The sequence below is a fragment of the Somniosus microcephalus genome, chromosome 4 (genome assembly GCF_052327205.1).
Source record: "Somniosus microcephalus isolate GS21.2 chromosome 4, FLI_Smic_1.0, whole genome shotgun sequence".
NCBI lineage: Eukaryota > Metazoa > Chordata > Chondrichthyes > Squaliformes > Somniosidae > Somniosus > Somniosus microcephalus.
In genome coordinates, this window is record NC_140990.1 from 268417086 (window position 1) to 268440416 (window position 23331).

Below are 23331 nucleotides of genomic sequence, written 5' to 3' on the forward strand. Positions count from 1 at the left end.
TCCACAGCTGGGCGTAGCGCGTATGGCACCGGTCTGGCCTTCAAAAATTTTGGGGTTGCGTTATCCTCAATCTTTATGGTTGCCTTTACTCCTTTTAGAGTCCCAAGTCCTTGTTGGAACACCTCTTCCGCGTCAGATAGAATTTGTGACAGACGTCCAGGTGCGACGTCATCATCTTTTTTGTCAGTCACAGTTAGTGCCAGAATGGAATGCCAATCCAATTGTAGTCTTCGGATCCATTCACGTCCCAATAATGGTGGTCCTCCATCTCGTAGTATATACACATGTATAGTTTCTGTGTTTCCTTTCCGTTATATTCAACTGGCACCCTTATTTTTCCTCTGGGGTAGACCTTTTGCCCCGTGTATGTCTTCAATACAATGGACGTGTCCTTTAAGGGTATGTGTGAGAATAGCCGCTCATTGTCTCGTCGATTCATGACAGTTAGGGCTGATCCTGTGTCCAATTCCATCTTCACTGGGGACCCTGCTATCATGAGGGTGACCCAAATGGTTCGGTGATCTTCTTTTGCGATCACGTTGTGTAACTTTAAACAACTTAGTCGCCTGTTCCCGGAGCCCTTATCACTCTCCTGATCTTCTGAACTACTACCTGTCAGTTTCTTTACTTTCCTGTACTGTTCCTTAATGGTTCTTGTCGTGTTGGTCTTTTTTCCCGACCTGCAGACTCTTGCTATATGTCCCATTTTCCCGCATTGCCTGCATATTTTGTCTTTAAACCAGCAGTCCTTCTGCTCATGGGTTGTTCTGCCGCAGCGGTAGCACTTTTCGGCTCCATACGCCATTTCGTTAGCGCTGTATTCTTGTGGTTTCTGTTGTATTTCCGCAGCTCCCCGTGCTGCTGCTTCGTAGGATACTGCCACGCTGAAAGCCTGTTCTAGCGTCAGGTCCTTTTTTGAAAGTAGTCGTTTCTGGGTTCCTTCACTCTGGAGCCCGCAGACAAACTTATCCCGTAAGGTGTCTGCCAGTCCTGCTCCGAACTGGCAGTGCTTCGATAACTTGCGTAGTTCCGTAAGATAGTCAGCATTGCTCTCATCTTTGTGCTGGTTTCTTTTATGGAACTTGAATCTTTCTGCTATCAGCAGTGGTGTAGGGCTTAGATGTTCCTGTAAGATATGAACAATCTCCTCAAAACTTTTCTCCATTGGTTTAGCTGGGGTAATTAAATTCCGCAATAGGCTGTACGTACTCGCACCCATCAGATTTAATAATACCGACGCCCTCTTTCCATCAGCCACCTCATTTGCCTTGCAGTACACTTCAATTCTTTCCACATACGTGGTCCAGTCTTCTACCTCGTTGTCGAAAGCAGTGATACTGCCACTTTTCGGCATCTTGGGCGATTTAAAATGGCGCCTCCCGCGCTTTTGCTTCTTCCCCAATGGAATAAAATGGCGCCTCCCGCGCTTTTGCTTCTTCCCCAACGGGATAAAATGGCGCCTCCCGCGCTTTTGCTTCTTCCCCTTACTGCCACGCTGCTCCTAGCGTTCTACGGGGTAATGGCGGCGACCCGCAGCTTCGGCGCGTCTCGCTTTCCTTCCCCCCCCCCCCCGTTTAGTTTCTCTCCGCTGTCCTGTTCTCGAGCACCGACCGCGCCCTGTGCGCTCCACCCTCTCTCTCTTGTTTTCTTTTCCCGGCGACGCTGCACGGCCCGATTTGTAGAGCCGCTCAATCGAGCTTGAGCCCGCCGCAGTCCGGAAGGGTCAGTGCGCTACCTGCTACCAGCACGATTCACTGGAACCACAGTCTCTCCCATAATTCTCCAAACACCGATGGATTCTTTGGGCGGTTGCCGTCGGTCGACGCCCGTTGCTCAGACTACGACCTTCCAGGACCTTCCTTTCAGGCGAGATCCCCGTGAGATGATGCCACACTGCAGGTGAGTTCGAACTTACTCGTCGCCACTGTAAAGTCCGCGCCTCAATAATACACGGACTTCGGGAGAACAGTTTAACAGGTACTTTACTGAACAAGAGGCAGCTTGAAACTGAAACTACAGAAGCCTGCTAGGGCCTTTTATACAGGGGTGGTTACTGCCGGTACTGCAGTCTAAGACCAGTTATTCCCTTAAAGGTACATACACAACAAAACCGAGCAGCTAAAAATCTAGAGCAAGCCAAGTGGAGTTGTGGGTTGCGAAAACAAAATAAGCTACCTGATAACATGATATTCAGCTGTCATGAAATGGGTTATTTTCATTCTTAAGAGTGAATGTTTCTGAATTTTTATCTGCAAAGACAATAGCTTGAAGTGACACAAAGCTGATGCAGGGCTCAGCCACTGGCTCCAATTTGCACATAACAATGAGAGGAGAATTAAGGTGGCTTCAAACCCATTGCTATGGTAACAAACGCCCAATTTACTATTTTCTGACATGCCTGAGTTAGTAGCAAGTTAATTCTGTTTGCCTCCGTGTTATAAACTTCAATCAACATCTATTCTCACTCTAAGACACTGGCTCAGTATCAGAGCAACCTCTGACATCCTTAGCTATGATCGAGTGCTGCTCCCCAGCGGCATATGACTCCTGTACACGTCCACGCTGGCTCCTCCTGGGAGATATGCATACTTTTTCTTTTGTGCATCCAGTGTAGTAATTTATTCAAGTTTTTTTGATTTTACAGCTGTATGTTACATTTTATTGCCACTTCTGCATCGTTCAACTGTACTCTACGGTAATTACATAGATGGCATCAACTGGATGAAATTTTTGTACAGACCTGCTCCAGACTCCTCCCTCCCTACGTGAACCACAGCCAGTCCAGTGTGATGCAGACAATTACAACAAACGCCTACTAACCAAACTTGTTTTACAGTCGCACCTCAAGATGGCTGTACATAAAGTCATGAAGGAAGCAAAAAAAGTTACCTTCATCTTGAAGTTCTACTTTTTGAACTCCTAGATTTCAGACTATTACCCACACTGAGATATCATCAGGTGGTGGGTTTGCAAGTTATTACAGCTCTCAGAGCAGGGAGTGCATTATACCTTCAAAAGTATTAGTTGCTTCCCTGGCTTGCCCCAAGTCTGCACTTGTGTGCTTAGTTCCATCTGGACAAATTAAGTGAGCTGTCAGGAGAGAAAGGGAACAATGGGCAGGCTAGTAGAAGGATACCCAGTAATCCAGAAATAATATTTCCATTTATATAACACCTTACCGTGCCAGTGATTCACACAATGTATTTCTTTTGAAATGCAAGAACTGTTGTTGTGTCAGCAAACACTGAAATATTAAGTAGATTAGCTGAAAAAAAAGAGGGTGAGACAGAGGCTGGGGACAAGAGACCAAGCATGACAAGCAAGAGAAAAATTAAGAAGGACTGGTGTTAAAAAGAGCTAAGTAGCACAGATAAAATAAACAAACCCAAAATCTGGATGTCGGCTACCTCTCTGAAACAAGAACCCTATGGAACATGCAAGATTGTGGGCCAAATTTCATCTCCCACTTGTATGCGAGTACAATATCCTGGTATGGCTCATACACATCCTCGGATCTCGGTGGGCTCAGAGATGCTGCAAAATATGCACTAGTACTTTACTCTCAGCAGCAATGAGACTTTTCAGAGACATCTTGCTTCAGAAAGAGGGTTGCCTTCTTTAGGTGGCAGTACCAGGTCTCTCAACTAAGGAGATTGACAATAATTACAGGCAAAATGCCTTCAAAAAGGATGGGACTTCTACAGATACATGGGCCTGGAAATTGCGGTCAGATCACATGTGGAAACCTGGAACTTGCGGGACCATTCACAGCACTTCATTGGCCCCGTAAATTCCGGGCCATGGTACTCTATTCCCCATCCTCATTTTCAAGAGTAGGTCTTAAAACTCCTAACCTAGCCTGAGAATCTCTTCTGCAGGCATCAATCCAATTCAAGTATTTATTCAAAGTGGAATATGTAATACAGGTTCATAAAATCTAGAAGGATCTTGAAACAGTTAACAAAAAACAGCAATATCGAAAGCAGTAACCTGTAACTTCATCAACCAAGAGAACGGTATCTCAAACTGTTACAGTACTGCATGAAACCTTTTTTTTGTTCTTGGGATATGGGTAATACTGGCAAGACAGTATTTATTGCCCATCTCTGAGTTGCTCTGAAGGCATTAGGAATCAACCACATAGCGTCAGACTGCAGTCACATGTAGGCCAGATCATGTAGGCATTAGTGAACTAGTTGTGTTACTTTATCTTGTGCGTGATAGGATTTGAACTCTCGACCTCTAGATGGTTAGTCCAGGCTATAACCATTAGGCTATTGTACCCCTAGTGTTGACTTGGCAGCATTCCTGCCTCCACTGTGGGTTCAAGCCCTATGCCAGGATGTTTTTTTTATTCATTCATGGGATGTGGGCGTCGCTGGCAAGGCCATCATTTATTGCCCATCCCTAGTTGTCCTCGAGAAGGTGGTGGTGAGCCGCCTTGAACTGCTCCAGTCCGTGTGGAGAAGGTGCTCCCACAGTGCTGTTAGGGAAGGAGTTCCAGGATTTTGACCCAGCGACGATGAAGAACCGGCGATATACTTCCAAGTTAGGATGGTGTGTGACTTGGAGGGGAAATTGGAGGTGGTGGTGTTCCCATGCACCTGCTGTCCTTGTCCTTCTAGGTGGTAGAGGTCGCAGGTTTGGGAGGTGCTGCCGAAGAAGCCTTGGCAAGTTGCTGCAGTGCATCTTGTAGATGGTACACACTGCAGCCACTGTACGCCAGTGTGGAGGAAGTGAATGTTTAAGGTGGTGGATGGGGTGCCAATCAAGCGGGCTGCTTTGTCTTGGATGGTGTCGAGCTTCTTGAGTGTTGTTGGAGCTGCACTCATCCAGGCAAGTGGAGAGTATTCCATCACACTCCTGACTTGTGCCTTGTAGATGGTGGAAAGGCTTTGGGGAGTCAGGAGGTGAGACACTCGCTGCAGAATACCCAGCCTCTGACCTGCTCTTGTTGCCACAGTATTTGTGTGGCTGGTCCAGTTAAGTTTCTGGTCAATGGTGACCCCCAGGATATTGATGGTGGGGGATTCGGCGATGGTAATGCCGTTGAATGTCAAGGGGCAGTGATTAGATGCTCGCTTGTTGGAGATAGTCATTACCTGGCACTTGTGTGGCGCGAGTGTTACCTGCTACTTATCAGCCCAAGCCGGAATGTCGTCCAGTTCTTGCTGCATGTGGGCATGGACTGCTTCATTATCTGAGGATTTGAAACTATAATCTCGGCTGATACTCTTGTGCAGTAGTGAAGGAGGTTACATTGTTGGAAGTGTCTTCCTCTGGATGACACATGAAACTGAGGGATCAAGTGGCTGCTAAGATAAGCATTAACGATCCCATGGCTCCATTCAAAGAAGAGCAAGGCATCCTGGCCAACATTCATTCCTCTAAAAACTGATCAACCATATTGTTCATTGTGGAATCTTGCACTTTAAAGTAATTTATTGTACTTGAAACCCTTTGAGAAATTTTTGAAAGATGTGATAAGACATTATGTTAATGAAGGTCTTTCTCTACAAGTCTGGAGGAACTGCAAAGTGAAGGGATATATATTACACCAGCACTGTCTGATCATACAGCAACACTAGACAAAAAACTTCAGAAAAATATCCTTATTAAAGTACACCTAAACCCTAGTATTGATAGAAAGAATAAAACTGCAATTGGTAGAAATATGCAGCATTTAAAAAAAGAAATTAATATTCCAGATAGAGACTCTGTCAGAATTCATTTCTCAATGGACCATTACAACCAGCAGTCACTCAGAACAGCCTTTCATCCCATCATTCGAGGCTGGATTTGAACCAAAGTCCCACAGGTCTTCTTCTTCTTAGGCAGTCCCTCGGAACTGAGGATGACTTGCTTCCACATTAAAAATGAGTTCGCAGGTGACTGATTAGTCCAATGCGGGACCTACAGTCTCTGTCATAGGTGGGGCAGACGGTGGTTGAAGGGGCGGGTGGGTGGGGTGCTTGGGTTGAAGTGCGCTCCTTGCGCTGCCTGCGCTTGGCTTCCGCTTGCTCCCGGCGAAGAGACTCGAGGTGTTCGGCGCCTTCCCAGATGCTTCTCCTCCACTTTGTGCGGTCTTGGGCCAGGGATTCCCAGGTGTCGGTGGGGATGTTACACTTTTTCAAGGAGGCTTTGAGGGTGTCCTTGAAGCGTTTCCTCTGCCCACCTGGGGATCTCTTGCCATGCCAGAGCTCCGAGTAGAGCGCTTGTTTTGGGAGTCTCGTATCGGGCATGCGGACAATGTGACCCGTCCATCGGAGCTGATTGAGCGTGGTCAGAGCTTCGATGCTGGGGATGTTGGCCTGAGCAAGAACACTGATGTTGGTGCGCCTATCCTGCCAATGGATTTGCAGGATCTTGCGGAGGCAGCGTTGGTGGTACCTCTCCAGTGCTTTGAGGTGCCTGCTGTACATGGTCCAGGTCTCTGAGGCATACAGCAGGGCGGGTATCACTGCTGCCTTGTAGACCGTGAGCTTAGTGCCGGGTTTGAAGTCCTGGTCTTCAAACACTCTTCCTCAGGCGACCGAAGGCTGCACTGGCACACTGAAGGCGGTGTTGGACTTCATCGTCGACATCTGCCCTTGTTGACAGTAGGCTCCCGAGGTATGGAAAGTGGTCCACATTGTCCAAGGCCTTGTCGTGGATTTTGATAATCGGGGGGCAGCACTGTGTGGCGGGGGCAGGTTGGCAGAGGACCTTTGTCTTACGGATGTTTAGTGCAAGGCCTATGCTCTTGTACGCTTCAGTGAAGGTGTTGACGATGGTTTGGAATTCGACCTCCGAGTGAGCGCAAACGCAAGCATCTGCATACTGTAATTTGACGACAGAGGATGGGACGACCTTGGATCTGGACTGGAGGCGACAGAGGTTGAACAGTTTCCCGTTTGTTCTGTAAATTAGCTCCACTCCAGTGGGGAGCTTACTGAGGGAGAGATGGAGCATTGCAGCAAGGAAGATCGAGAAGAGCGTTGGTGCGATGACACAGCCTTGCTAAACCCCGGTTCGTACGTGAATTGGGTCTGTGGTGGAACCGTTGGTCAGGATCACGGCTTGCATGTCGTCGTGAAGCAGGCGGAGGATAGTGACAAACTTTTGAGGGCAGCCGAATTTGAGGAGGACACTGCATAATCCCTCACGGTTGACAGTGTCGAAGGCCTTTGTGAGATCAAAGGCGGCCATGTACAGTGGTTGGTGCTGTTCCCTGCATTTCTCTTGTAATTGACGTGCGGTGAAGATCATGTCCATTGTGCTCCTTAGTGGGCGGAATCCGCATTGCGACTCTGGGAGGAGCTCTTCGGCCACTGAGAGAAGGCGATTGAGGAGGATTCTTGCGATGACTTTCCCTGTGGCAGATAGCAGGGAAATTCCTCTGTAATTACCGCAATCGGACTTGTCACCTTTCTTGAAGATGGTCACAATTACGGCATCTGAGATCCCCTGGCATGCTCTCCTCCTTCCAGATAAGAGAAATGAGTTCATGAATTCGCGCCAGTAGTGCATCTCCGCCATGCTTTAGTGCCTCGGCGGGGATTCCATCTGCTCCTGAGGCCTTGTTGTTCTTCAGTTGTCAGGTGGCCTTTTCAACCTCATGCCAGGCTGGGGTTGTGCTGTGGGATGGTGTTGAGGACACTCGTGTCGAAGACAGAGTCGTGATTAAGGAGTGTCTAATCCACCCACCACAAAAACTAAAAGTGCTGATAAGAAATTAATATGAACTATATAAAATACTCTATCCACTTATTTATAATTCTGTATGTTCCATTGCATACAGATATAGCTGGCACATGTTTATGATTTGCAAGGTCATCTATTATGTAATTCCACCAATAAAAAGACAGGAGAGGTTCAGACAGGTTGATGCATTGGTGGTGAAACCCTGGGAAAGATTATAATGGATGCCCAAAAGCATTAGAAATCTTGTGCTGGAAAAATGAACACAATTCCAAACTAAAATCCACACACATGGTATAACTTACTGCATACTACTGAATCAAATCAAATAGCTCACAAAACGTTTGTAGATGCCGAGTTTGACACAACCTTCTGTGATGTCAGAGTACAAGTAAATATGGTGAAATGTCTGCATGATACATGTGCATTAAATTTGTATTTCAAATGGCATAAATTCCTTTCATATTTCCAGTTATTAAATTAAAATTACTCAATGCAACAAAAATGATATTTACTTATAATGTGTCAATACAGGATACTGTGAATGAAACTGATGAATTACATTTCACAAATGAAGGAGGCAGTGCAATTCACTTGAAAGCGTTATATAGAAATACATAGAAGTTACAACATGGAAACAGGCCATTCTGCCCAACCACTTTGTGTCTGTATTAACCCTCCATGCGAGCAAATAGCCTTTATCAAATTTACTTGCTCTGATCCTTCATCCCTTCATGTACTTATCCAATCTAATCTTGAATGTTGAGATAGTTTCTGTTTCACTACTAATGCTAGAATTCAATTCTGCAGTATTTTAAGGAACTGCATCAGAATGGAAGAAGGTGATTAATGGGGTGTCTCAGGTACAGTGCCAAGGCAATTACAATTTACAATGTACATAAATGACTTTGAAACACCATCCATAACAAAGCTATCTAAGTTTGCTGATGATCTAAAACTGGGGTGAGGAGGCAGAAAATGACAGGGTGAAGTGGACCAAATTCAGAGGGATCTAAACAGATTGGGGTGCACTGCTGACAGGTGGAAGGTGTTGCTTAATGTGGCCAAATGTAAGGTGATGCGACAGGGAACAAGAATAAGTAGTAGGAAAAAGACAATAAAAGCTTGCATTTGCATAGCACCCTCTACGTAAAGAAATGTCCCAAAGTGCTTCACAAATAAGGAAATGAACACCAAGCCAAGTAAGGAGAGATTAGGAGGGGTAATCGTAAACTTGGTTGAAGAGATGTTTTGAGAAGGATTTTAAATGTGGTGAGAGAGGTGGAGAAGTTGAGGTTTAGGAAGGGAGTTCCAGAGTAGGACCAAGGCAGCTGAAGGCTGTGCCACCAATGTACAGGTTTTTTTTGTGCAGAATAAATGCAGCAGTCATCAATGTCAAATGCAGTATTCCATTTATATGACACCTACATAAAACCCTTATATGCTACTGCTAAAAAAATTGATCCAAAGTGGCAAATTATTTTTGTTATATAGTATGCAACAGCCCCAGAATGCTTAAAGACAGCAATCACAGTACCTGTGACGTCATGAGGCAACAAACATTTGTATTTATAGGGTACCCTTCACAAAGAAAAATATCCCAAGGTACTTCACAGAGGCATAAGGAAAACGAGAGGGATTAGGAGGAATAACAAAAACGTGGTTAAAAAGACAGATTTTAAGGAGGGTCTTAAAGGAGGAGAGGAAGGTGGAAGAACAGAGTGATTTAGGTGTAACCCCTTCACGGTTCTCTAGATATACGTGAGATGTGGTCTCTGTTGTAGACAGTATTCTATAGTCCAGTAAGGAGATCACTACTACAATGGCTTAATTCTAATTATCTTACTTTATAGTTTTAACGTCAGACAGTATAAGAAGATTACGGGTCAATGACCTAAATTAGACATTTGCATACATTAGAATGAATCTAGACATAATAAACATACATTCTCCATTTATATGGATTCAAAGGAGAATCTGTCCCTGTGTCCAAATTCGAGTGCACTCTTTCGTTGGCGCGCCTAAGTTGGAGCTCATGGTATGTATAATGTCTGCAAGACTTACGACTCCGAACCCCTTCGTTGAATTCTCTTCACGATCACTGAATCCCACTTTGAGTTCTGGATGCAGAGCTACTAATACGAAGGGCGGCGGCCGAGTTTGGAAGCCCGGGACGGGATGCGGCAGCCATTTGCCTCCTGAGCCCTCTTTTCAGAGCTCCTGTCCTCTTCTCTTCCAGTCGCTCCTCTTTCCCGCTCGAAAAAACCCGACTCCACCCCTTCCTCCTGGGGTTTCTGCCTGGAGACTGCGCAGCCTCACTGTCTGCAACAGTTGATACTGGTGCAGAATTATGGAAAGTCTGCTCTTAGTCACATTGTGTCCTTAAAAGTTCTTGCCGTACCTTCACATGGGCAACCTTAACCCAGGGATTTATAACAATGATAATACAGTGTCTAAGTTAAAGATTGATAACCATACTTAGCGTACATAACATTTCCAATGGGTATTACATAGGGAAGGAATTCCAGATGCACAGCTGCCAATGGTAGGGAGATGGGGATGCACCAGAGACTGGAATCAGAGGGACTGAGAGTGTGGGGTGGGGTGGGGGGAGGGGGTATTGTAGGGCTGGAAGAGATATAAAAACATGGATGAGAATTTTAAAATTAAGGCATTAAGGGACCTGGAGCCAATGTAGGTTATGAGGACAGGAGTGATGGGAAAGCGGAATTGGTGTACAATAGGCTACAGACAATGAAGTTTTCGATGAGCTCAACTCGGGGTCAAACTTGATGCAATGGCCAGAGAGGGGGGAAGGAGTTGGTGTGAGGGCACAGAGTTTTTTGTGGGGCTGAAAACAATGGCTATGGTCTTCTTAATGTTTAGCTGGAAGAAGTTATAACACATCCAAGAGTGGATGACAGATAAAGAGTCTAAATGCACAATGGCATGAGGGGGCTGAGAGAGACAGTGGAGTGGTAGAGCTGGGTGTCAATATGCACGTGGAAGCTGAACCCATGCCTTTGGATGATGTGGTTAAGAGGCAGCATGTAGATGAGGATGAGGAGAGAACATAGTATGGACCTTTGGGGGAGTCCAGAGGTGACAGTGCAGGGGTGGGAAGAGAAGCCATTGGTGGAGAAGCTCAGGCTACAATTAGATAAGTAGGCGTAGAACCAAGCAAGTGTAGATTATGTGAGTGACTGAAGGTTGCAAGAAGGTCAAGGAGGAATGATTCAGTCAGAGAATGTCACTCATGGATTTGGCTATGGAGTTTTTGGAACAGACAAGACTAATTGGAGTGAGTTGCGGGAGAGGTGGGCACGGATCTAGGACATAACACATCACAACAAGAACCATGGCAAGGAAAGAAAGGTTGGAGATGGGATGGTGGTTAGCGAGAGCAGAGAGGATGAGGGCGAGTTTTTTGAAGAGAAAGTGATGATGGCAGTCTTGAAAGGTAGGGAGAGGAAACCATTTACAATGTTGGCTAAAATGGGTGCCAGGAAAGGCAGCTCGGTGATCAGGAGTTGTGGAGTTAGGGTCAAGAGAGAAAGAGGCCAATCTCATGGATAAGATGAGCTTGGAAGGGCAGATGGAGACAGGGAAAAATTAGAGAAGCGACATTCATAACTTGATGGTGTTGGGACTGGGGGAGCTTTGGCTTATAAGTTCATGGCCGCTGCTTAAGCCACTTAAGAATCCTGAGTGGAGTAGGCCCAGCTCCTGCTCCATTCATCGCAAAGCAATTTCTGCTGGGGGCGTAAATCAGGCATTAAACCCCATATTTACATATATAAAGGGCCTAACTCCAGTCTTACATAGCCACCAGGAACACCTGAAAAATGGCCTGACCCAATATGTCTTTCAAGTGTCCTTTGGGCGTGAGACATTAGCCCCAAAATTGGCCCTTTGAGCGCAATGAGATCCAATTTCTACCTCATAGTGCCTTAGGGCAGGCTGGGACATGCAGCACATGAAACATTTCACCTACTTCAAGGAGGTCATCAGGATGATAAGCAGCAAGGCAGCAAAGGGACCAAACAATGCATGAGGAGACAACTATGCACTTGCCTTGTACAATTTTAATCGCTTATCTTGACTGTACCAATGAATTAAAGTTTCAAGGGGATTAAAGCAGCAACTATGGTGTTCCCAACAAAAAAAAGCATATACCACCTGTGCCGCAATATGTGCGTTCATATGCACTTATGTGACATTTTAACTTTTAACAGATATGCCAAAACCACAGGAGGCACAAGGCAGCCCCTCAGTATACAGTCCTCACTGCAGCAATCTGTACCAAATTGAAGGCAGCAGCAATTCCGAAAAACATCGTTCCGATAATTTTAGTGACTTTAGAGAAATGAGCATATGATCATTCACAAATCATAGATGTGGAAAAAGATAGAGATGACTTAGCATGGCCATGCTGAATTACATTGTAATTGCAGCCTCAAGGGGCTAAAACTGATGATATTTCTGATCATGAATGTCTGCATAAGTCACTTGTCACCATGCATAGCAAGTTGGAAACTGGGTAATAGTGACTGCTCTACTTCTGTAGCTCTTGGGGCACTATAGTCATCATTCTTCTGTCCCAGGGCTTGTTGCTGTTCCTCACCTACAGCCACGTCTATGCCTCTTTCTGTAGCTATATTGTGCAGCATGCAGCATACCACTACCATTCTGGCAACTGTGAATGGTGCATTTTGAAGAGTAGTTCTTGCCATGTGCAGTCCTAACATCAGAACAGATGCTTAAGTTGCTCAAATGTCTACTTGAAAAGGTTCTTGCCTGTTAAATTTGTTTTGCTGCCTCCTACTTGCTGCCGCTTGTAGGTGTGTGTAATGGTGGCATGACTCATTTTTGAAGCACGTAACCCATATTGTCAAGGAATTAACCATATACTGTAACCTATTCTCACCCTGTATTTTTGAGAAACCCATGATTCTCTAAGGGCATATGCATCATGGGCATGCCATACAAAAATTGCATTTACACAAAAAAGTTCTTGGCTGTGGTCACAAGCCATTTTTTGGACGTCCGATATCCTTTTCTATTGGTGAATGCCAACAGATTTTGCACAGGTCCTCGAATGGTTACACCTTTCATAACACTTTGTTTGCCTCTCCAGTGAATTTAATGTAGTCACAAAAACAATACGTGGCATCTGTCACTTCTGTAATGGAACTATGAATTGCAAACTTTCCAACTGCTACCCTTGGCCCCTCCACTGCCTCGGTGTTGTCAGAATTGGTTATCTGACATCCAGTCTTGGATGAGCCACAACATCCTCCACCTGAACATTGGGAAGACCAAAACCATGGTCTTCAACCCCTGCCACAAACTCCATACCCTTGCCACCAAATCCATCACCTTCCCCAGCCACTGTCTCAGGCTGAACCAAACTGTTCGCAACCTTAGAATCATAGAATATTACAGCACAGAAGGAGGCCATTCGGCCCATCATGCCTATGCCGGCTCATTGAAAGATATATCCAAGTAGTCCCACTCCCCTGCTCTTTGTGAGCAGCTGCTTAAATATAAGTGTTTGTGATGACAGCTGGTGCTCTTGTGACTTTACATGCCAACCGCTAACATTTCACACTGATTGTCACGGTTTTTGGGGATCAGCCAGTATGTCAACCTTTCCTGACAAAAATCAGCATAGGCCAGGCCTCTGGCCACTCAATGCTGTAGGAACAGTGACCCGTAAAATTGCTCGATGGGCTGCCTTCAAGATTCAAAAGAGAAATACCCTGTAAACTGCCCGAGGATGTCCATACAACATTGAATTCAGCTGTTGAACTGAGTGCATGGGAAGTGAGTCGTTAATAGAGGCTTCGAAATATTAAATACTAAGTCGTATTAAGTCATAAAGTCATTATTCCTGATTTAAGTCCAGGGAAGAGTATTTAGTGAGTCATAAGAGGTCACAACCCCTCATATTTGTGTGGGTTTCTTTGTTAAAAGTATGGCTGTAAGGTAAGATGAAGTTGTAAAAGTGGAGAAGACCTTGTCTGGGCAATCCATACCTCAGTACTGAGTTGTTGGGGGATAATTGACACAAAAAGGGGCAAACCCTTCTGACATATGGGTCAATGAGAAGCAGAGTTTTTCTTTGTCTTTGGTAGAAGTAGCAGTCTTTCTTAGTCTCTCTATGTTAATAAGAACATTACTTTTATTTCCTCTATTCTTTTTCTGTAAAAACTTTTACCTAGCGGGTGTAAGAATGTTCCTTACTAGTACAAGGTTCATTTAAGGATAGAGTGTCAGAGGTTTATAAGATAAATTGTGGCTACATTAGTTTGTTACAGGCAGAGCTAAGTGTCATTTAATTGTGAGTAGTCTGAGATCGAGAAAGGTGAGAGGGAAGCCAGTTCAGATATCATCACTCATATGTAAGGTGGGTTCAGTCGGAACCGAAGATCTAAATGCAACAGGTAACCCTACTGTTAAGAGGTTTGTTGACTCAACACTCCAGAAGCTAATGCCGGTGTCCCAAGAAGAAAGGAGATTGACCCAACCGCCCTGCTCACGAGGAAGAAGTTATGTAAGCACTGAATGTTGTTACTTTCACACAGAGTTGAGCTTTTTGATAAAGCAGGCCAGCTATCTAAGGAATTGCTATTAAAGTAATCACACTGATTTATAACCACAAACTCAGATTCCTGCGATAGTTAATACTTAACATTTGTTAGCACTAATTGACAGTGATATACTGAATTACTTATTCAACCTTTGCTATTTGTTAAATAACAGTCCATTAATTGTTTGCTACTCAACTGCTAGATAACATTTATGCATGTCTATTAAGCGTTCGTGTACCCAACTTTTAGTTGTGTTTGTTACAAATAAATAGGGGGGAGTTTTTCAGGGGGTGGGGGGGGGGGGGGGTCAGCGGGCGCGTTGGGTGGGGGAAAAAATTTGACAGTGGGTCGGGAACCCGCCGTCACGCGACTTTCCCAGATGTCGGGTCTGTCAGGGCTGAACAGACCTGACACCCAGCGGCAGGGGAGGCAATTCAGGACATTATGATCTTGTTAACAGACCATTAAAAAGTATTTTGAGCTCACCGTATCATTTTACGAGGTCGCCCACGTGGTCCATGCTGCTCGGGGATCACGTCAGGTGAGGAGGTCAGGAGTTGTATGATCATGGGATCATCTCATTACTTGACAGCTATAAAAGCTCCCATCTCAGAGCTGTTCACTTTCCAATCTCAGAAGCTGTTGCTTCCTGCATTTGGAAGACAGATTGAGCTTTATGCAGGTCATAAGTGTTTGGAGCAAACTCTCTATCCAGTGTCACCTCATTGAAACAACCTCTCACCATTGACAGATCGCTTCTGTCATCTCAAGTTCACCTGCCATCTATTACATCAGCATTGGTGCCCTTGAAACTATCTCACCTTGGTCCTCAGAATCCCACCACGATCAGCCCCAACAACAACACCAACCTTCCCCACAATCAACTGATGCTGTACAGGACAGAGGGCATCAGCACCCGACCACATTGCTGCCCGGGAGGCCAAGGATGGCTTCACCATGGTCAGATTTACTTCACTTGACACTGTACACCCTGGCTGCCACAATGTGCCAGGTTGGCACCACCCCACACGAACACCATAAAGCAACTCTACAATTCCCAAGCCATTCCTTTCACACTCACCACCATTGCGGGGGGTACAGTTATGTTTCACCATTCACTGCAACTCACTAAGCCACTTCCCAAGGTGCACACAAATCTGTCCAAGAACGCAAAGTGTTGAAAATAAAGGTTTCAAAGATTGACACCACATTAACAGAAACTTTACATGAACATTGCATACCTTTGTGTGTTCTTAGTTGTTATGAATGCACTAAGCTGATAGCGAGTGTGAGGGGTGGCTCGTGAGATGGGGAAGTGATAATGTAGATGACGACATCCCTGCTTGTGTCCTTCTGTGCAATGTGCAACCAAGCTGAGTTGGTCTCCTGGGGAGATCTCTTCCGCCCATTGGAAGGGAAGAGAACCTCCCTGTGTGCTGTGACTCCCTCCATAAGCATATGGAGGGAGTCATGGGAGAGCCTGGGTGCAGCCATGCACCTCTGTGCAGTGCTCATGTGTTTGCAGCACCTCAATGCTGCAGAACACTGACAGCACAACAGTCAAATTCAATTCGCGCATGGTCCCTTTAAGGAAACCAACTGATGACGCATCTCAAATGACATCATCAGGCCTGCTTCCTTCAATTGGCCGGCAAATGCGCTGGACGGGCTTAACAAGCGCAATCAAAGTAAAATCATTCTACACAGCGGGCTGGAGCCAGCAGTGGGGTCGGTACCCGCCACGGACCTGACGATGTAGGGGAAAATGCGGTCATAGTGTTTAGTGCACAACTTGTGGTCTGACTTCTTCCTTGAGGATCCGGCAAGAAAGAGTTACTGATTCACTCAGCAGCTTAGGATTAGCTAATTGAGGGTTAGTTAATTAAATGCATTCAATCCGAACTCGTTAGTGTAAAACAGTTTGGTGATGATGTAACATTGGCCTGGATTTTGCGGTGGGTAATGACGGTGAACTGTCAGCGTTCGCCGTCATTACCCCTCCGAAACTGACTAGAACTTCAGGATTTAGCGCATGCATACATCTAAAAGCAGAAATCCTGAAGTTGCGGTCAATCATTCACTACTTTGACACAGGCTGCACTGTGGAATCAACCCCCACCCCCAATCAGTGAAACTGACGAAAACTTGAGCTGTTCCGTGCTAATATTGCTGTTAAATACCCCATTAAATGTTAAGCCTTGTTGGAATAGATGTAACTGAGGTTTTAACAGCGTATTGACTGCTAAACAACCGTTCTGATCCGAAAAACTAATTTTTCTATTTGTGGAATGTCAAATTTCTCTATTATGATAAAAATGACTAGATTAAAAAAAAAACATTTTTTTCTAAGTTTGTTCATGATATTTCAGATTCTACCTTAACCCCATGTGTATGTCCCCATCTTTATTTTGCTCTCTGTAACATTTTTTAAAAGTGCAGATAATTCAGTGCTTTTCATTTCCTGGTTCGCTGTCTGGGAGAATTCTTCAATGTGATTGGCTGCTTAGACATCTTGATGACGTCATGGCTGCATTGCGCTAAGGATCCCCTGCTGACAGGGCTACAATCAGTTACATGTTGAGAAACCTAAAGTTTTCACCACAGAGATCGCAAGATCTTTGTGGGCAGCTTTCTTCGAAGCCAGCGCCGATCGCCGTTGCATCGCCGCTGACTGCAAATTATGGGCCAAAGCATTGTACAATGGTGTTCACAACAGCAATACTTTCAGAGTCATAACGGCATAGAAGGTGGCCATTCGGCCCATCAAGTCCGTGCCAGTTCTTTGTAGAGCAATCCAGTCAGTCCCATTCCCCCGCTCTATCCCTGTAGCCCTGCAAGTTTATTTCCCTCAAATGCCTAGCCAGTCGCCCTTTGAAAACATTGAGTGTCTCCGCTTCCACCACTTCTGTCGGCAGCGAATTCTAGGTCCTCACCACTCGATGCGTAAAAAAGATTTTCCTCACATCCCCCCTGTATCTCTTGCCCAAAACTTAAATCTGTGTCCTCTAGTCCTTGTGCCATCAACTAGTGGGAACAGCCTTTCCTCGTCTAGCCTATCCAAACCTGTCATAATCTTGTACACTTCTATCAATTCACCCCTCAACTTCTTTTGCTCTAATGAAATCAAATCCAGCTTCTCCAACCTGTCCTTGTAGCTAAGATCCCCCATCCCCGGAACCATTCTGGTAAATCTCCTCTGCACACTCTCAAGTGCCTTCACATCCTTCCTAAAGTGTGGTGACCAGAACTGGATGCAATATTCCAGTTGTGGCATAACCAGCGTTTTATAAAGGTTCAGCATAACATCTCTACTTTTGTACTCAATACCTCTATTTATGAAGCCCAAGATCCCATATGCTTTGTTAACCACTTTCCCAATATGTCCTACCACCTTCAGGCACCTATGCACATTAACTCCCAGGTCCCTCTGTCCCTGCGCACTCTTTAAAACTGTGCCATTAAGTGTATATTGCCTCTCCTTGTTCCTTTTGCCAAAAAGCATCACCTCACACTTCTCTGTATTAAATTCCATCTGCCCATTCTGATAGCCTTTCTATGTCCTGTTGCAGTCGATTGGTATCATCCTCACTGTTTGCCACAACCCCAAGTTTGGTGTCATCGGCAAATTTAGAAATTCTACTCTGCATTCCAATATCCAGGTCATTTATATATATCAAAAAAAGCAGTGGCCCCAGCACTGATTCTTGGGGAACACCACTGTCTACCATCCTACAGTCTGAAAAACATTCATTTACCACAACTCGCTGTTTTCTGTCCTTAAGCCAATTCCTTATCCAGTATAATTTTCCACTTTAAATCTGAATTTAATTATATTATGGTCACCATTCCCAAGATGCTCCCTTACTACCAGATTGTCAACTATTTTTGACTTCCCATTTTGTTCTTTCATCCTCTCTCCCTCCCCTGCCTCTGTACTTGCTCAAAAACTGTTACAGCTCCAACTTCTTCCAATTCTGACGAAAAGTCTCATGCCACAGATGCTGCTGAGTATTTACAGCATTTTCCATTTTTATTTCAGATTTCCAGCAACTGCAGTATTTTGCTTTTGTTTGAAATATTGTGATTAGTTTAATCTTAGAATAGATAGGATGGCTGTCAAGACAATCCAATGTCAATTTTCCAGAATACAGGGATGAAGGGGTCGAACTATGATGGCAGATGTTCGAAATTATATTCCCCAGACATGAGGAAGCTAAAGGATGACCTGACTGAGGTGTTTAAAATAATTAAAGGAATTGACAGGGTACATGGAGGTTTAATAGGAACAAGAGTTGACCATTTGGTCTATGTTCCTAAACCAAGAATTTAGTCACCTGCCTGTCCTCTCGGCCTGAATTTGGATCTGCCACAGATATCTACTCTGGTTCAGTGGCGTCAGCCACTCGCTCAAGCAATCTGGTTGTTGGCTTCTTATGGAAGTTGGCTCCCACTGTCCTATAACTGCTAGCATGGTAGCACAGCCCAGGAGTCTAATGAAACTCCCTTGTGTTCTGGACTGGATCTCTGTTTTACACACCTGTTCTCCTTCAATCTCTCTGGATATCCCCCCAATCTGCCAACCTCCCACTGGCTGCAGTTGCCTCTTACAGGTTACCCCTATCCTGCTTCATTTTCCTCCACTGGACTGCATCCCCCCCGCCCCCCAACTAGCTGTATTTCCCCTCTCCTGATGGCTGGCTACTCCATGCCTCAATCCCTCTATCCCCAGTTATATTAATTCCCCTTCCTCCGCACTCCCTTCAACTGCCCCCTCCCCTGTCTCCTCCCTCACTAACTTCTCTCCCCTTTGTTCCCTTGACTCCACTCCTCCCCTCCTATTTGCTTCCTTCTTCTCCTTCCCCTCCCCGTTCTATCCCACACCACCACATCGGTTCTATTATACTGCACTCTTTAACCCTGTTTGACGTGAAAAATTCAAATAGTCTTGGTGGCTCCCTGTTGCACCACCAGGTGGTAGAGTAGAGCTCACTGATCCCCACTGCAGCCTCCTCTCAATATCTGCAGTTGTGAGCAAATTACAGAGCAAAGTTTGTTACAAGTCATATTAACCTCTCTGGAAAAAACTTTTGCACGCCTCAGCTGTGAAATGGCCTTAGTGCTTGCCACTGTATTTATCTCCACAAAGTATCCTGATATGTTTGCTTCCTCTCCCTGCCTGGCTTGCCACTGTGGCTGCTGCTTCTGAATGTGTCAGTAACCAAAGGACATGGTGCCCAAAATAAGGTTTCTAACATAAAAAACACACATAAATCACATGCTTCCCAACAAAATCATTACATTTAACCAAACCGTTGCAATTTGTATGTTTGGAGTCTCTCCAATAATGTTTTACGCCAGAAACCCGGCCTCTTTTCCAGTGCCTTGGACTTGAGTTCAGTGGGTTTTCTGCAGCTAGCAATGTGTCAGCTATCAACAACTTTAACAAATACTTTCAACCAGATAGTGAACTACATGAGCGTCGCTGCTTTGTCCTGGATGGTGTCGAGCTTCTTGAGTGTTGTTGGAGCTGCATTCATCCAGGCAAGTGTTGAGTATTCCATCACACTCCTGACTTGTGCCTTATAGATGGTAGAAAGACTTTGGGGAGTCAGGAGGTGAGTCACTCACCGCAGAATACCCAACCTCTGACCTGCTCTTGTAGCCACAGTATTTATGTGGCTGGTCCAGTTAAGTTTCTGGTCAATGGTGACCCCCAGGATGTTGGCGGTGGGGGATTCAGCGATGGTAATCCCGTTGAATGTCAAGGGGAGGTGGCTAGACTCTCGCTTGTTGGAGATGGTCATTGCCTGGCACTTGTGTGACACGAATGTTACTTGCCACTTATCAGCCCAAGCCTGGATGTTGTCCAGGTCTTGTTGCATGTGGGCACGAACTGCTTCATTATCTGAGGAGTTGCGAATGGAACTGGACACTGTGCATCATCAGCAAACATCGCCACGTCTGACCTTGTGATGGAGGGATGGTCACTGATGAAGCAACTGAAGATGGTTGGGCCTACGACACTGCCCAGAAGAACTCCTGCAGCGATGTCCTGGGGCTGAGATGATTGGCCTCCAACAACCAGAACAATCTTCCTTTGTGTTAGGTATGGCTCCAGCTAGTGGAGAATTTTCCACCCTGATTCCTATTGACTTCAATTTTACTAGGGCTCCTTGATATCACACTTGGTCAAATGTTGTCTTGACTTCAATTTTACTAGGGCTCCTTGATATCACACTTGGTCAAATGTTGTCTTGATGTCAAAGGCAGTCACTCTCACCTCACCTCTAGAATTCAACTCTTCTGTCCATGTTTGGACCAAGACTCTAATGAGGTCTGGAGCCGAGTGGTCCTGGCGGAACCCAAACTGAGCATCGGGGAGCAGGTTATTGGTAAGTGCCACTTAATAGCACTGTCGACAACACCTTCCATCACTTTGCTGATGACTGAGAGTAGGCTGACGGGGCGGTAATTGGTCAGATTGGATTTGACCTACTTTTTGTTAACAGGACATACCTGGGCAATTTTCCACTTTGTCGGGTAGATGCCAGTGTTGCAGCTGTACTGGAACAGCTTGGCTGGAGGCGCGGCTAGTTCTGGAGCACAAGTCTTAAGCGCTGCAGCAGGGATGTTGTCGGGACCCATAGCCTTTGCTGTATCCAGTGCGCTCAGCTGTTTCTTGATATCACGTGGAGTGAACCGAATTGGCTGAAGACTGGCTTCTGTTATGGTGGGGACCTCAGGAGGAGGCCGAGATGGATGCTCCACTCAGCGCTTCTGGCTGAAGATGGTTGCAAATGCTTCAGCCTTGTCTTTTGCACTCAAGTGCTGGCCTCCGCCATCATTGAGGTAACTTTGACCGGAATAACCATGTACTTGAGCATATACCACAATAGCTTGCATTTATGTAGCACCTTTAACGTAGTAAACATCCCAAGGCGCTTCACAGGAGTGTAATCAGACAAAAATTGGCACAGAACCAATGAAGGAAACATTAGGATACGTGACCAAAAGCTTGACCAAAGCGGTAGGTTTTAAATAAAGCCTTAAAGGCAAAAGTGGAGAGACAAAAAGGCTTAGGGGGGGAATTCCAGAGCTTAGGGCCTGGACAGCTGAAGGCACCGCCAACAACAATGGGCCAAAGGATGTCGGGGATGCACAAGAGGCCAGAATTGGAGGAATGCAGAGCTCTCGGAGGATTGTTGGGCTAGACGAGGTTACAGAGATAGGGTGGGGCAAGGCCGTGGAGGGAATTGAACACAAGGATGAGCATTTTAAATTCATGGCGTTGATGGTCTGAGAGGTAATGTAGGTCAGCGAGCACAGGGGCGATAGGTGAACAGGACGTGGTGTGAGTTAGGATATAGGCAGCAGAGTTTTATAAGGACTTGTATTATATAATACAATAATAGTGAAAATATTTTATATGTTATGCAGAATTAAGCCAGCCACTCTCACCAGCTTCTGCTTTTGGCTACAGCTCCATACTGAGACTCAGACCCAGGAACGACTCTGATCACCTTTGGCGTGGATAGGGAACTGGCTGTCAGATAGAAAACAGAGAGTTGGAATAAACGGCTCATTTTCTGAATGGCAGGCAGTAACAAGTGGGGTACCACAGGGATCTGTCCTGGGCCCCCAGCTGTTCACAATTTACATTAATGACCTGGATCAGGGAGTCGGATGCAGCATTTCCAAATTTGCAGACGACACTAAACTAGGAGGTGGGGTGGGCTCAGAGGAAGAGACCAGGAAGCTCCAGAGCGATTTGGACAGACTGGGCGATTGGGCGGATAAATGGCAGATGCACTATAATGTGGACAAGTGCGAAGTTATCCACCTTGGGTGCAGGAACGGGAGGGCAAATTATTATTTAAATGGCAATAGATTGGGAGAGGGGGAAGTACAGAGAGACCTGGGTGTTCTTGTACACCAGTCACTGAAGGCGAGCATGCAGGTGCAACAGGCGGTCAAGAAGGCAAACGGTATGCTGGCCTTCATAGCAAAAGGGTTAGAATACAGGAACAGGGATACCTTGCTGCAGCTGTACAGGGCACTGGTGAGACCACACCTCGAGTACTGTGTACAGTTTTGGTCGCCTCATCTGAGGAAGGATGTTCTTGCCATGGAGGGGGTGCAGCGGCGATTCACCAGGCTGATACCAGGAATGGCGGGAATGACCTATGAGGAGAGACTATGTAGTTTAGGGATGTACACACTGGAGTTTAGAAGATTGAGAGGGGACCTCATAGAAGTGTATAAAATTCTGACAGGTCTAGACAGACTGGATGCAGAAGGAATGTTTCCCTTGGCGGGTGAGAACAGAACTAGAGGACATAATTTAAGGATAAGGGCTAAACCATTTAGGACAGAGATGAGGGGGAATTTCTTCACTCAGAGTGGTGAACCTGTGGAACTCATTGCCACAGAGGGCAGTGTACGCCAGCTCATTAAATATATTTAAGAGGGAATTAGATATATTTCTACGGGCAAAAGGGGTTAAGGGTTACGGAGAGAAGGCGGGGACGGGATACTGAATTAAAGGATCAGCCATGATCTCATTAAATGGCGGAGCAGGCACGAAGGGCCGAATGGCCTACTCCTGCTCCTATCTTCTATGTATCTATGTATATGTATCTATGACCATGTGCTCCCAGTTGTTAGATAACAGGATATTGATTCTAATAAATTCCTGCGTTGTCTTGGTCATGCTCTAACTCAGCTCATGTAACTAGTTGTTCTCGCATGTCATCGGCTCATAATTAGGACTGTACTTGAGTGGTCAGCTTTTACTAGTTTTCTAAATTGGCATATATGTATGATTTATGCGCTTCTTGCAAATCTTGAATATCACTTAGTTCTCTTTATGCTGCAGAGACAAATGGGACCTCCATCAGTAAATAGCACAGGTATCAATTTGGGTATTGTGTTTCCGTTATGTGAATTACAAAGCATTATGCACAAACATGTTGATTAAAAATAAGTTACAAATCACAGAATATATAATTAATCTGGTACATGCTAGAGTTGAGGAGAACTTTTTTCACCCAGAGGGTGG

At 45.4% G+C, this 23331-nt stretch overlaps 1 protein-coding gene across 11 annotated transcripts in view; it reads right to left on the minus strand.

Annotated features, from left to right (window-relative positions):
• Nucleotides 1–23331, minus strand: part of LOC147120445 (RNA-binding motif, single-stranded-interacting protein 1-like) — a 661270-nt gene that overhangs the window by 323929 nt on the left and 314010 nt on the right. The window contains exon 1 of one of the 11 annotated variants that reach the window (XM_085986402.1): nucleotides 22308–22468. The exons of the other annotated variants lie outside the window; for them this stretch is intronic. The gene's annotated coding sequence lies outside the window, so the exon portion shown is untranslated. Of the gene's footprint in view, nucleotides 1–22307; nucleotides 22469–23331 lie in introns of those variants that run through there. 11 annotated transcript variants of the gene reach the window in all.